The 15,368-nt window shown below is 31.2% G+C and overlaps 1 protein-coding gene across 7 annotated transcripts in view; it reads right to left on the bottom strand.

Moving 5' to 3' along the window:
- Uxt (Uxt prefoldin-like subunit) overlaps window positions 1-15,368 on the bottom strand; it is an 86,756-nt gene that overhangs the window by 46,351 nt on the left and 25,037 nt on the right. For 3 of the 7 annotated variants that reach the window (XM_089224859.1, XM_089224861.1, XM_015508563.2), the window contains one exon: window positions 4,216-4,377. The exons of 2 other annotated variants lie outside the window; for them this stretch is intronic. The gene's annotated coding sequence lies outside the window, so the exon portion shown is untranslated. The remainder of the gene's footprint in view (window positions 1-4,215; window positions 4,378-15,368) is intronic. 2 more of the 7 variants (XM_089224860.1, XM_089224862.1) reach the window with 2 other exon arrangements.

Here is a 15,368-nt window from a genome sequence, read left to right as displayed (position 1 = left end):
TATGTAGGTGCATTATATTGTTATTACTTTTGAACGATCATAATAGGTATAATATAAATAGTAATACATTTTAAATTACAGGATGTCAATTCTTTTGTACGGTTCAACTATTTTAAATGATACAATTGATTATGAAATTAAGTACAAGTGTAAATCTGAATTTAGTACTCATTATGTATGAAGTTATTTATTTTATTGGTACCTACATTTCTTTTAATATCAGTTTAAATGTATTTTATACGTATAGGTAAACAAGTAAATTGTGTTATACTGTAATTAGATATTACATTTTAGAATAACATGTTCATAAATACTGTAAAAGGTTAACAGCAATAGGCCAACAAAAATACATATAAGAGAAATATTAAAATTTAAAACGAAATGTCAAAATATTATATACTGTATACGAGTACATACTAAAAAATACTATCTTTCATTTAAAATGTGTTATTAACCAGTTTTTAACATTTGTTTGAACTGTATAATTTACTGAGATAATATACAGTTGACAATTATTACAATTTAGGTTATAGTAAATGCACTCTAACGATATAACGATTAAAATTAATTATTAATGAGGGAATCCAAAAATGTTGTCAGATTTTTTTTTCGAATGTAATAACTTTTTTGTCATTTAAATAAAAGCCCGCAACATAAATATGTACCATAACGATAATTTATAATTAATTATCTTATTTGTACTAAACATTTGTTGGCGAGAATAACTTTTTGTTTAAATTACATGTTCACGTGTGTAGTAGAATAATTATAGTATTGTGAAATAGTAACAAAGAGGTAAAAATATTATGTACACTTTTTGTATCATTTTATTAACACGAATTTTCATACAATGAATGTTAATTATTTGTTCAAAACATAGATAAGTATGTAGGTTTGTAGGTATCGTAAAATTAATTTAATGATTTTATAGTCAAAATAAGAATTTAACTTTCTATATTATTCTTGAATACGACACACTTGTACATTTGATTAATTTTTAGGTACGCGATACTTTTTCAGATTTTATTCATGGAATAAGTAATTTGTATCTACTAAAATTAAAACACAAATGGGTATAAAAATGAAATTAATAATAATAAAAACTTTATCGAAGCACATATTTTTGGACAGACAACTTTCATGAAGATGAAAATTGCTTATGACCATCAGATAGAACGCGAACACTAAGGTTATTCTAACTATATTAGTTACTTCTATAAATAATGGATGTACGATGTGTTTCAATTGAACTCACGTTTTTCCCATACATGTATACAGAATATGTTTTCGTACATCAAGAGTATCGTCCATCACTTTCGTTTAACGCTAAGTCAAAACTATTGTGCAAGTATGTATAGAACTTTTACACTCCCGAAATCGGTCCGTTTAGGTTGGTACAAAAACCTTTTAAATAATGAATGTTCTGAAAAACACTAGAAAAAAAAACCACCTCAGAAACCTTTATGTGCGCGCCATGTATACATAAAACGATAAAACCGAGTGCTGCTAGAATATTTTAATTTTTATATACTAAAGAAAGAAAACGTGAATGCGCGCACACACACACACACACATACACACCGAAAAAAATAAGAAAGAAAGAAAAAAGCCAAATGGATAATGGGCTTGTAAAAAAATGGTGTTTGGGTTGCCTGGTAAATATTTGCCTTTCTCGCGAGCTCGTAAAAATATTATGTAAACATTTTCGGGCGGAAATGCTTGGAAAATGACTGGGTGGTTTCTCAGGTGCACAGAATAAAAATGTACACATGCACACACACACACCTATGAGCCAACCTACCTATATGTACCTATACGATGGTATCAATGTATCGCGCGGCTCGTGTTTGTCGTCCATGTTCGAAACGACATGACCCACAGCAGATCACAATGACACTAATAATAAGGACGGGGTGCCTATTGTTTTTCTACGAGGCGCACAAATCGGAAGTATGCAATGTTTTACCTACCATGGTATATGCGTCTCACATAAGGTATTCCGTTTAAATTTATATCTGTTTCGTTATTACTGTTATTATTATATTTTTAATGAAACAATGGATTAGTCAAGGTGGTAAGTGTAGCCGGTGTACAATATAATAGTATAATAGCTGTGATGAAAATCGTCTCGTCAATCATTTAGAGGTCTCTCCTCGTCGTCGGCAGGACTCCCACCGTCAGCCTAATAGAGATAAATCACGTTCAAATAATTAGAATCTATACACACACGCACTCGCGAGCATACAATATATATACACTGTACGCTATATGTGCGGTGATGTATATACGTCATTTTATAATAATAATATGTATAGCAGAGTCGAAAAAAAAACTCTTGTCCTTTATTATAACACAATTCACTCGCGACCGGTGTATATAGGTATTCATATATATAAATTATATTTTTTTTCCACGAACAATATTAATTTCCTGCGCGCCATATGGGTTCCCGGGGCTTTGATTCAATTTACAGCTGGGGCTCAGCAACTATATATATATATATACGGGGGCTCCTGCTCGTGTGTATCGTTAACCCAATAATACATATAATAATGAGAGCCCAGGGTCATTTACCCCCTCACGTATATATAGTTGTGCATGTGCGGACGTCAGCAGAAGCCCCACGCAGTGTGCCCGTCACCGCGACCATCGGGAAGGACGCGACGGGTTTAGGAGGGATGGCGGTAATGAGGCAGCGGTGGCGGACAAATGTAAAGGGCGACGAGAAGAAATCTTACAAGTAACCCACGTAAAGCGTGTATTCAACGGCACGTCGTCGTGTGCGATTCGCGGGTCGCCGGGGAGAGGGGCAAAGCACACTCGGTTTAGAAATTAGGAAGCCAAACTTTTTTTTTTCTTTCGGACGATCGTTATAGTATAGTGTGTGTGTGTGTGTGTTTGTATAAGACCAGAATAAACCTATACTTCTGTCTGTGAAACTTTACAACGCTCGCCGAATCAAATTGATTATTATATTGTACGAAATTCCGAGTGCGCGCGTCACACACACGCAGCGAGCACGCGGTCGCGGAAACACGTAAATAAACAGATGCGCCACCCCTTACTCAGAAAACACTAGCCCGCTGTAGAATACGTTTCCCAGCGAGATTTATGATGAAACGTTCTTGAGGTTAAACTGAGACCTAAGTTATTCGAATTGATTCTGCACCACGCCGCAAGTAACTTAAACAAAGTTTGTCGAATTCGTTTCGAACGGTTTGAACCGATCTCGTGTGCGTACCCGTCTGTATACACATATATATTTACACTACCTATAATATATTATACATATATTTTATTATATACGGATATACCTAACTATGATATATTACTATTCCTACCTATATATACCGGAAACTATAATATATGATACAACAAAGGCGCGTTCATGTCTCAAGTCTATGGTCGACGATGGATAAAACTAGTAGGAAGTTCTAGTGTTATGTTTTCCTATATCGTTTGGCCGTTATATATATGTGGCCAGCTGTGTGCTAGAGTTGTGTGTTTCTGAAGTTTTCTCGCTCGTTTTTATTACAGAACATAATACGGGCATATCACGCACTTATACCGAAACGGGACCCATTCGTCGAGAAGGACCTGAAAACGGTTACGTATGTAACAAGTACCTTTATATTGTATACGTGTGGTCAATTTCGAGGGGGCGTGTGTGTGAAAGTCAGCGTTTAATAGGACCCGAACAATGTTACTTCTATACGAGAGGAAAAAAAAATGAAAAATAAAAATCAATAGGGGTTTGCTTTGTTTCTCGTGTGAACACCACCTTTATATTACATAGCGTATATATACCCGAAGGGGAAGTCGGTGAAACATGAGAAAGTACCACTCGAGATCTGGTCTAATGCATATTATTTTTCACGTGATGCATCATAATCCGCTGGAAGTCATTATAATTGCCCGGGATAACACGGAACGTTATACGAGAACCGGCAGTTTGTGAGACAAAGGAACTAGTTTTGTCATCGACAGACAATCGCCATAGGGATACCTACGTGTGGGGAGAGGCATTATAATATTACATTATGTACCTACCCATAAATTCACATACGGCGAGTAAGATAATAGACAGATTTTAAAGACGTTTTACGTTTTTTTTTTCTCAATATAATATTATAATAATATGCAATGTAAACACGATGATAAATTGAATATATAAATACATAAATATACGGACGCTAAGTATCACTTTTCACTTACCTACTCACGTAATAGTTCAACGATCACTGGTCTCGACTCTCGATCGATATATGGTGCAGGTGGTAGGTCGGTCTGCAGTTTATAAGGACGAATATATAGATAATAAATCATATATATTCTTATGGTGTAGGTATATCGTATGATATGATCATATTGTATTCGCTAAAGGAAAAAAACAAAATTCATAATATTATAGGTAATTATGATAAAACAATATTGAATAAAACAGTAATAATATAAAAATATTACATTTAATATTTAAGTACATTACGCACGGTATGGATTATAATTTATATTCGTAATATACAATTTGTATAGTACAATATACAAAGTAAAATGTGCGAATCTAAGCAATATTTTAAAAACATCTATACAAACAACCAATATAATATTAGAGCGATTTATTTTATTTAAAACACGATGGCATTAAAAACTTTGAAAAATTAATAACGGTATAAATTCCTACCTATATATGAATAAAACAGAAAATAAAACCTCTTTTGTCGAATTTATAAATAATGTATCAGTGCCATAATAGGTATAATACATTATTAATGATTATTATACCTACAAAAGGACCTATATATATAGAAAAATAAACTTCGGGTACCTAATAATTAAAATCTAGATTTTTTGTTCATAATTTATGTATACAGACATACAGTGCTGTATTAGTAAAAATATAATTATTATAGTAATATTATATCCTCATTATTAAACATCATTGTACTTATAATTTCTTTTTCAGTCATTACACCGTGAATAAATACATTAAAAATGTAAATTCATGAAATTTAATAAGTTTTTAATTATACATCAGTCAACTAGAAAAACAATTATTATATATGGTTTTTATTCGGAAGTACCTTTACGTGTTCAATTAAAAACATTAATACCAGTAGTTATAAGAACCTATTGAATTTCGTAATAATAAAACGAGCTAATATCATTCTTTTTTATATTCTTACAAACATTTTTATAATTATTTCTAGACCAAAGCTCGAATAAAGTTTCAAAGTAATTAATAGTTATATTTTATTGTAGGATAACCGTAATCTTTTTCGTTCCGAGATTAATGTTGACGTTATACACGTTACAGTCGTAAAAATAAAACTTATCCAATTAATTGCACTATTAAATGTATAGAGCTAATCTCTGTTATAGCCAAAGCGTCTAAATATCAACTGGTTACATTCGAAATTGGCTCGTTAAAATATAAATATACACATACGCGGGGCCCATTCCGTGGGACAGGCTGCGTATATAATATAAAGATAATTAGTTGTTGACGACAAGTCGTGTGCGCGAATGTGTGTGTGCGTGCGTGCGTTTTTAACCGCATTAAAAGAGATGAAAGTAATGTTATTTTTGGAGACGGCGCATAAATTCTGCGGTTTGGATTTCAACGCGGCCGTAAAGCACTGGCTATACACAAGACCGTAAGAACAACGGAACGACGGAAAAAACTTTTGATGTTTCGCAGCTCGTAAATATAAATAATATAATATTATTAGGCATCATAGCAGACGAAAGCTATTTTCCCGCAGTCGTATGGGGCAATATAGTAAAACGTATTCGTTGGTATAATCGCCATCGAAAGATTTTATTTTTTACGACCCCATTCGCGTACATTTTACACACATAACATAATAATTAATATACATTTTTATTTTTTATGCCTTGGTGTTAGATTATTATTACCTAAGATGCTAAATTATGCATTTATGCACGATGTACATGAAAAGCCTAATATGGAATTGATGCCCGCAGTCCGATATGAAGAATCCCTTACAACAGATCGCGTCAAAATTGTCCATCATTTACCTTAATATATCATAAAAAAAATAGAATTATGAAAAAACTACAGAAGTAGAAGACTAAAACCATTTTCAGTTCTAGAAAGAACGAAAATTACAAGAAATAATAATATCTTCAATAGTTATTAGCTTATAACACATCACAAATAATATACCGCATCATGTATCATGTGCGTCTTTATTTACTAAATGTTGGTACTAATAATTATATGGATAGCTTGGTTATTTTATTGGAACACACGAAGTTATGTATAGTTTAAGTACGGTTATTAGGGGGAGAGGGTTATTACACTACCTACACTGCTACACCTATACAACATCTCCATCCCGTGTGCTTGTTTTATTGGACTCGCTTGGAAAAACGATTGTATTTTTTTTTTATACAAAAATATAATGGTTCTTAAATATATTATTTTATATTATACTCGTACTTATTTACGGTTTATACACAAATAGTACCTATGTATATAGGGTACACACCTAGTGTAGGTATGCTATAATTTAGCCTCTAGTGTAATAGATGGGGTGATACCTATAAATATTACACAATACAACACATATCCCATTGATATACCTACAATATACTATAAAGGTATATTATAAACGGTAGGTATATGCGTTACCTTTATAGGTATATGTGTACACAAAATGACTTAGCCGAGCGCCGACTCGTATACGCAGGGACCATTAAAACCATCGATTATATGAACACTTTATATGACTGTGTATAATAGTTGTATATATATATATATATATATATAAATGGTTACTATAAATCGCACACCGCAATAGAAGAAAATACGATGCGCCAATGGCGATAAGAATCGACTGCCGTTATATATAAACGTAGCGACTACCAGGCACCCGCCAACACATCGTAAGTGCGTTTTGTTATCGGAACTTGTTTGAAACTTTAGCGGTTCAATTATAAACAAATTTTATCTACACAGTATACACCATATATAGCTTGAGCACGCACACACATTTTTTGCGACTGTTGTCGTATACTTCTTATTATTGGAATCGCTGTAACGGGCGCTGCGGGCAGTAGTCAGTCGCCGGCTGTCGAAGTGTGTGCTGTGCACGGTGCGTGCACAGTAACAGCTCCGGGGTCCAGTTAGGTGGTGGTGGGGAGGGGGGGGGGGGTGCCGGGGTATGAGGCAGCATTTTAGCAACATAAACAACCAGATAAGGGTGGTTTTTTTCAAAAATTAACTCGGTGCGTGACACGTGACCTGTGCACGCCCAAAATGGTCAACTTTTGTCAAAACCTTTGACGAAACATTTCTTTACATTACATTGATGCATTTTACTTCACGATACAAATCGAGAGAGTTTACTATTGTCTTTAAAATAGTGCTAGCCGAGTAAAGCTTTATGTAAAAACTATATTCGTACCTTTATGTACAAGTACGCCACTTTGTTCCGTTCAGAATGCAAAATAACTTGATATAAAACATTATCACCATAATATATGTACCTTTTTTCTCCCTAGTTCAAAAATCAGGAACGGGTTGGGAACTGTTCATAACAATAATGCTGCCATCACCATAATATACGAATATACGAACATCTAAGGAAACATTTTTGAGATAAAAAAATATGTAATCTACAAAATACAGTATAATTCGGCGACAGTGAGTTACGTCATTTTCCCAGCATCATTCAATGACATCACGCGTAATGATGATCTCGATACCATATAGCCTATGGGTTTTTGCCTTTATATTCTATTTAAATGACTATAACATAAACGTATTATACGAGGTATAGTATATATCATAATGAAATAGCCTCACTAACACCATCACACACGTCTAGTTCATTCTGTTGTTCCACCGGACATTACGGACCATCACCGAATGATCATCACACTTGATTGGAGCATATCGTGTTTTGTACAAACGGTTAGTATTGTATTCCATTTTGGTTTTCATATAATACAACAAGTGCCCACAATACTACATAAACATATTAGGTTGTTATTATATACACACATCATATACGATTGGATGTAGCATTGTCGCTTTTATTGTTGTTAGTTATATATATATATATATTTTACATATTCTTATTCGTTTTACTATAGTTGACAAATGGTAGTGTATACGCATACTCACATAAGAAATAAATAAATGAAAAACAAGACAATAAATATTAATAATAATATATACTGCAACTGAGTTCCACGGCGTCATAACCCTGTATATTGTATATACCGTCGTAAAGTTTCGGAACGCCGAGTCAATTTAAATGGCTTTTATGAAACGATACAGACTAATGGTTTGAAATGATAGGATAAATAAATACAAGCACGTCTCTTTTTATATACCGAAGTTTCCGATGTATATATTATTTGAATAGGAAATAAATGTTTGGGCCGACTGTCTGTCTGTTTGCGATTATGCAGTATCTAATATAATACGATGGTATATAAGTTGAAGAAATATTAATATACGAGTAGCATTCGGATTTATACGGTGAAGTTTTTACCATACATAAAACCACACTTTCCGACATTTGAATACGGCGCCACACTGCAATACCATTCAATGTATACACCGGCATGTGTGTGTGTATATATTATATAATAATATATATATATATACACATATATTTACATTAATATTGAAATATCGGAGAGAAGTCGGTTTTCACAATTCAATAATGTGTTTTACATAATATTATAACACACACGCGGTTAATGAGTAATCAAATATTCACCAATTCTTTTGTACACTTATACGTACACGGATATTATACACATACATAGGTACCTCATATATATGTGTATTATAAGCAGGGCGCATTATATAGTAGTAGGTACACGCTCGACAAACGATAAAAAACATAATACTATTTTAGTATAATGTATTGTACCTATACGCAAGCGCGTAATGTAATTTCGAATTGTAAGCACGCGACTTAAAAGCAAAACAAAAAACAAGAATAATAATATGACAATATAACTATACGTGTATAGGTGTATAATATTTAAGTATAGGGTTACAAAAGGATGTGAATAAGTTATGGGCATAATGCTATATATTTACTACCGTTATTACAACGCGGCTGCCTGCATGTATATTGTTTTTTGTATATCGTTACAACCGTTATAAAAAACTAATGCCATTTATAAGACTTTCAAATAATATTTAAGATATATATGGTAAAAATTTGAAATAAACGGGGTATTATTTTTAACGGTTGTGTGTTTATGTTTTATAAATAATAATGATGTCCACTGCGCTGAACGTATACCGATTTTTTTTTAAGCCTTCTAAATCTGATCAACGGACGTGTTTGTTTCGCAACATTTGTTGAAATGTATTGTGCATGTTTAATCCCGGAAGCTTAATACTTCCTTTTAGACTAAATCGATAGGTTATTTGGTCAGAAACAAATTTTAAATAATGCACCGCACCGTTGAGTCTTGTTTGGTTAATCCGCGTCCGTGTCCCCTATACGAATAATAAGCCTCGTCGTGTTTTGATTAACGCTAAGCCATTCATTTTTTTTTTTTTTTCATATTTCTCCCCGTATTAAATGAGCTTAATAATCTAGATCCCCTTCCTAAAAATGACGTCCCGTAATGATATTAGTTTTGAAAATACATAATTTTGCAACGTGAAAAAAACTGATTATGCGTAAATATTTATTCTGTTCACAATAATAAATTATAATTTTTCCGTTATATAATAGGTATCGGTTATTACTTATTACAGCATAATATAGATGGTTAAACCTAACCTAAGATAAATTAATTTCCTATATTTACACAATGAAAGCATAACTTATTAAAAATGAATCGTTTAACACACTTTTTTTAATAGTCAAACTATAAGTGTGTAGGAGATCGAAATTATGAACAATTTCTTGAAAATAAAAATTAATTTGTGTAAAAAGCTGCACACATTTTTAAATTCATACAATAAGGTATACACTCCAAATTATAGACTAACAAGTACCTATAACAATATAATATTTTTAAACACATTTTATAAACGTATTTTTATTACACGTATTTATAAGACTTGAATAATTGTTATTTCATTTGCGTTCACCTAAACAATTATATTATATAAAAATACAACTATCTATATACAAGTAAAATATACAGGATGTAAGAAGGCCAACGAAGAGGCGAATCTTTGTAAATCTTGAAGAGAATGATTTATCATTTTATTCGTAAAATGATTCTCAAGACTAGGTTTCCCTATAAAGGGTCGAGATTTTGATTGAAAAATATATATTGCATGCCACAATAATTCCTGCACTGGTTCATGGTTCACGGTTAAATAGAAAAAAAAACTCTTAAAAATAAATAAATCTGAGTTAAATTTCCAATCTTTAGATATGGTTTAAATAGTTTTTTTTTTTTTCAGTTTCCTCGCAGTCCAACATTGTGTTAGTCGAAATGAAACACAAACAATCTAACCTAAAATATAATATTTATACATTACAAAATGGAAAAAATCATAGTCGTGCTACCGCCGCAGTTCTATACATTTAAGTAAACTAAATTAGTAAATTCAAACCAGACGGTTATGGTGAATATATTTTTTATAGTTACGTGACATAAAAAAATGAGATTTCTTCAACGCCTGCAATATATACACATAAGTTATTGTTTGTATTTATATTCTGTACGCAAAAACTGTAATATATATAAAAAAACGATTGGACGAAATGGGACGTTTCAGGTTGTCTCAAAGGACTTAGAGGTATGTTTAATGAAAAAAAAAAATTCCAAATCAAGAAAAACTGTTATGGGAATAAAAAAAAAAATAATAATAACAAAAAAAACTCGTACCTAAATCCGATATAGAACCAAAACCCTTTGCGATTTCCCGACCCTAACCTGATCATTTTTGCATTTAATGCACCACAAAATAAGTGTTCACACTGTTTATAAATATATATATGGCATTTCGACCTAGAAAAAGGGGTTGGCCGTTATACGAGTACGGCGTCGCCGTCGTTCCGCGAGGGTTCAGAAGATTAAATGTAATAGAAATAAACCCAGGCAAGGCGAATCAAATTTTTTTTTCTCAAAACCTACATAGGTACGTCCAACATATTATTATAATGTTCTTTTATACCGACAAACCCGTCGGCTGTAAACGTATATATGGTCTCCCACAATACGAAAGTAAAAGAGAAAAATACATGCCATACAACCATATGTCCATATACAACCCCATTTATTTGAAGACGATTAATATAATACTTAATCTAAAAGGCACTGCAGAGGTACATAAATCTAACCTCGTATATACGTAGGACACATATGACATTCACTATTTCTGTATAGGTACACGATTGTCATTGGGTGACGATTTTTTTTACTAACTACTTTTGTTGCGTTTGCCATTGTAGTTAAAATAAACCTCCAACATATATTATTTTTTTTTTTTAATACTTATTCTATTTTATGCGTATATAGGCGAGTTTGCAGATCTGAGATTATCACATACAAGTCACAAAAAAAAAAAATAAATAAATAAAACATGAAAGAAAAATAACTATACGTCTCTAAAATAACACATAGAGAATACAGAGCTATTAAATTGAAGCCTAGCTGGTCAAGCAACTACGAAATAAATACTAAACTTAACTTTCATAAAAAACAGCATTTGACACCAAAAATATTTAAATACATTCAATCAGCATATAAGAAGACTACAAAGAGGTCAGCTGAGGAAAAATTAGGTATCGCATTAGTATTCCAAAATAAAAATAATAGAACGTACAAGCAATTAAATAAGTGCCCAATTTGCACAGAAGAAATCACAGCTTTTTATAAGTAATACAATTATTTATCAAAGATGTACCTTTAAATTACGTCATTCTGATCGATTTTTCAAGTACAATAAACATTAAACAATATAAAAAACAATACAAGCCCGGATGATATTTATCATACAAAATAAACTCGAGTAAACCATAATTAGCCAAAATCATATTTTACTTATATAGAGCACAAGTCACACTGGCATTAAAGGTAATGAAATCGCCAACAAATATGTCAAAATAGTTACAAAAAAATAACAAAAACACAAAAATGTTTGATAAAATTCCATTAAATAATTCAAAAAACGCTATAAAAATATGAAATAGGTACACGGCACATGGTTTGGAATGAGCAAATCACTAAACTACACTGAATTAAGAACAGATGGCTACACTTAAGCCGAAAATAAAACAGAGATTACCCAAAATTGTCAACGAAAAAGACATACCGACCAATCAGCCCATAGCTACCGATATAATACCTGATGGCCATTGGCCAAGGGTGAAGCTGAAGCACCCATACACGAAAAGCCTAAGGCATACCGATATCAGGCTGACAATAACACATCCTAACTGAATGCCGAAGGTTCTTTCAGGATCGATTCCACCTAAAAATATTTGAAAACCTTTAATTGTTCCAAAGACCAAACATAGACCAAGGCAATTTATAATTAAGTTTTAAAACAAAAAGTTTATTTAACAACATTTTAACAATCAATACTTAAATCTAAACAGTTTTTCCACTGTTTTATTTTTAAAATTAACTATGAACCATTCTATCTATTAAACCAGATATTAAAATAACAAATAAATTGAATGTAACTAATATTCATTTCTGCCATTTAAAACATAATAATAATAATAAAAACAATAATAATTCGCTCAAAAATAATACGTTGATGATTTACAACAGTACATATTCCACTAACTTTGCAAGCCTAATTATACAAAATAAAATTGAATAAAAGACAGTTATTATATTATATCAAACGAAAAATAACGTTAATGACGCAAATGGGAAATGAACAAAACCAAAATTTTATTTTTATACTTATAATAACTTGTCGGGTGGGTTCAGGTGAAAACGTTCTACGTATCAAATTAATTATTCGATAATGTATATTATACAATGTACTTAATAGTTAATAAATTTGATTAATATTGCACGAAATCTCTATGACATTACCTTACTTTATGCACACACGTGTTTAATATATTTAATATTTAACATTTTTTTTTTATAATAATATAGCATATACCTATATGGTCCCTATAGGATTTACTTAGTGGACGATATTTCAGTACAGTATTACGGTCATTGGATAGGAATTGTTTTCACGTAATATTTTATATGTAACTGATCGTTTTCGCGATGGTAAAATGCGTTGATGGAATTGTAACTGTGTTTAATTCTATTTGCCTACAATCTTATTAAATTCATATTTATGATATATAAGTTACTATGCTTAATTAGTTTCAAGGCTGAAAAAATTTCAATAAAGTTCGATATTAGCTATATCACTATAAATCACTTAGGTGCTTTCATAGGTAGTTGGACACCTGAAATGTAGTAACCGAGTATGCTGTTGAACTGTTGTTTTTATTATTGTTTAAAATAATAATAGTTTTATAATATATTAATATATAGTATTACAATTTTGGTTCAAAAATATTAAAATTAGTGTAAAACATAGAAAAGGGTTAGGTCCCGCTGATCTCCGGACTCAAGACAGTGGTGCTGTGTTGTTAAAATGCCTATATGGAACGCCGTGTTACAATTAATAAAATTAATATAAACCAAAAATATAATAATAAATAAGTACATCGTACATGTATCCGTGAGAAACGTCGTGAATAGCTATAATATTATGTAATTGCGTGGTACCTATAGGATTTTATGTTTTTTTTTAAGTATAATATTTAGCGCTTACGATACGTTGTTTTGAAATATATTCGTAAATCTACAAATGTTTACACTATTTGCCACAAATGGTTTATAATATGATATACATATATGTTACCCACGATTTGTCCCTAAATAAAATGCGCATACGAAATAGCTAAGTGTATTGAATTCTATTTTCGAGCAGAACGACGAAATTGTAAAAATTTGGTACCTAGCAATGATTATTTTTGTTGTTGTCAAAAAAACACTTTGATTATATTATATAGTACAAACAGCCTATCTATTCCGTCAATAGTTTATGTATAAATAAATTACGGTCGGTCGCAGTGTAAGCTTTTTACAGAAGAAAACTACTTTAAGATTATTTCAATTTGTTTTCTATAAACGAAATTCGTATACATGCAATTTGTTGTTTACGAGTATAAAATATTATGGTCATACATAATTCACTGCAGCCCACCTCAGGATTTAATAATATTTTTAAATCGACATATGTTATACGACTGATAAAAATATATCTTAATTAAAAATTGTTTTCAGATCACTGATGTGTGATTCTATAATCATAACAACTACTGACGATAGGTCATTATGGTTAAAATTATAAATAAAAACTGCAAAATAATACTTCTATGAACTGCAATGTCATCAACCCTGCAAGGTAGTATTATATAATATATGTATACACATAAATATGAGCTAGCATAACAATGGCAAAAATTTATCTATATAGGGCGTAGATAAAGTTTATGATGTTCACTCTCCTATCTACATAAAATGTACAACCTTATCTAAAAATAGTACTATATACCAATATATAGGTAAAGAATTTTATAGTAAACAATACACAATATGATTGTAGGTATTAAAAATATGTTATAGGTATTTATAAATTTATGAGAGGAATTATTTCAAAGTTATTATTGTAACATTTAATTTAATAATAATAAAATATAAAAATGTCCAGTTATTTTTATTAAAAATATAAATTATTATAAAATACTTTAAGAATAAAATCAATTTTCAAACTCTGATTAACTTCACTCAGCTAACATCAAATAATATGTATTAAACATCAGCAACTTATTAATATTTCTATACTGATCTTACAATTTTAAAACTATATTACGTATTAATATTTAATAAATTAGTCAGTATAGTCTACTATAAAATGTCTACTGTACACAACGCAAATAATACACACATTTAAGGAGGGCTAGGTTATTAGAGTCAAGTCCTTATCCTAATATAAGATAGATATAGGTAGCTTTTAAGTGGCCAAATACCTGATGATGGTAATCAACATATATATTAAAACACGCCTGGCAAACAGCGCTTCCAATAACGCATAAACATGACTCAATATTATACCACAAAATATGCAAAACCCAATACCGAACACAAAAATAGTACGGCATCGCACAAAACCAATACAGATTGAAATATGAGAATATTTCATTCTATAGAATTAAGTCCAAACTAAAAATCAAAAATGTTTGTGTTACGTCAGAATAAATACAAATAGCATCTTTATACAACATATAGGAAGGTACAATAGTTGTACATAATAGACGGTGACCATACCGTCAGTTCTACGAACAGATTATACAGCTTACCCGTTGTTCGGGACATCGAAA

This window comes from Diuraphis noxia, unplaced genomic scaffold (assembly GCF_037042655.1).
Source record: "Diuraphis noxia isolate RWA-SAM2 unplaced genomic scaffold, SU_Dnox_SAM2 contig0003, whole genome shotgun sequence".
Classification (NCBI taxonomy): domain Eukaryota; kingdom Metazoa; phylum Arthropoda; class Insecta; order Hemiptera; family Aphididae; genus Diuraphis; species Diuraphis noxia.
The sequence above is the reverse complement of the archived record's forward strand: the minus strand, read 5'-3'. Positions and strand labels throughout refer to the sequence as shown.